Here is a 1,379-nt window from a genome sequence, read left to right as displayed (position 1 = left end):
GGTTTGAGTCCCATGTCGGGCTCTGTGCTAACAGCTCAGAGCCTGGAGCCTGCTTCAGATTCTGTGTCTCCCTCTCTCTCTGCCCCTCCCCTGTTCATGCTCTGTGTCTCTCTCTCAAAAATAACCAATCATTTAAAAAAAAATTTTAAAAGATAAGCCAAATATCTTAACATACAGGTCACCAAAAATACAAATCACAAATATATATATGAAGATATGTTCTACATTATAGGTCACTGTGGAAATGCAAATTAAAACAACAATGAGATACCACTATACATCTGTTAGAATGGCCCAAATTCAGAACACTGACAATACCAAATGCTGATGAGGATGTGGAGCAACAGGAACTGTCATTCATTCCTGATGGGAATGCGAAATAGTACAACCACTTTGGAAGACCATTTTGCCATTTTTTACAAAACTATATTAACTCTTACCAGCATTCACATTCATTGCTATTTACCCAAACGAGTTGAAAATTTATGTTCACACAAAAACTATACATGGATGTTTACAGCAACTTTATTCATAATTGCCAAAGATTGGAAGGAATCGAAATGTCCTTCAGTAAGTGAATGCATAAACTGTGGTTATCCACAGAAAATACAGTATTATTTATTGCTAAAACAAAATGAACTATCAAGTCATGAAAAGGCAGAGAAATCTTTTTTTTTTTTTTAATTCATGGAACGCTTCACAAATTTGCGTGTCATCCTTGCACAGGGGCCATGTTAATCTTCTCTGTATCATTCTAATTTTAGTATATGTGCTGCCAAAGTGAGCTCCAAAGAGGAATCTTATTAAAGAAATGGAGTAATGGATGTTAGTAAGTGAAAGAAGCCAATCTGAAATGACTACATATTATATTATTCCAACTATATGATATTCTGGAAAAGGCAAAATTGTGGTGACAGTAAAAAGATCAGTGTTGCCAAGTATTGTAAGGAGAGGGGTAAATAGGCAGAGCACAGAAGATTTTGGCGGCGGTGAAACTACTCTATGTGATACTATAATGGTCGATATGTCATTAAACATCTGTCTAACCCCACAGAATATACAACACATTCATTACATTAGAGTGACCCCTAATGTAAACTATGGACTTGGTTTGATTATGATATGTCAGTGTAGGTTCTCATTGATTGTAACAAATACACCACTCTGGGGGGAGGGGAGTGGGGGTGCTGGCAATGTGGTAAGGTATGCATGTGAGAGTAGAAAGTATATGGGAAATCTCTATATCATCCTCTCAATTTTTCTATGAACTTAAAAGTTGTCTTAAAAAAAGCCTATGCTGATCCCAATAGTGGCAGAGATGGCAACTGTCCCCCAAAGTCTCTAAGTGGCAGAAGAACATCTCTGACCATGGGGGAAAA

At 37.1% G+C, this 1,379-nt stretch overlaps 1 non-coding gene across 1 annotated transcript; it reads right to left on the bottom strand.

Moving 5' to 3' along the window:
* Positions 1 to 681: 681 nt before the first annotated feature.
* Positions 682 to 788, bottom strand: LOC121020645 (U6 spliceosomal RNA). Its single transcript, XR_005786245.1, has one exon. It is a non-coding gene; the product is annotated as a U6 spliceosomal RNA (small nuclear RNA).
* Positions 789 to 1,379: the final 591 nt, after the last annotated feature.

The sequence above is a fragment of the Herpailurus yagouaroundi genome, unplaced genomic scaffold (genome assembly GCF_014898765.1).
Source record: "Herpailurus yagouaroundi ecotype Mexico unplaced genomic scaffold, PumYag 250, whole genome shotgun sequence".
Classification (NCBI taxonomy): domain Eukaryota; kingdom Metazoa; phylum Chordata; class Mammalia; order Carnivora; family Felidae; genus Herpailurus; species Herpailurus yagouaroundi.
The sequence above is the reverse complement of the archived record's forward strand: the minus strand, read 5'-3'. Positions and strand labels throughout refer to the sequence as shown.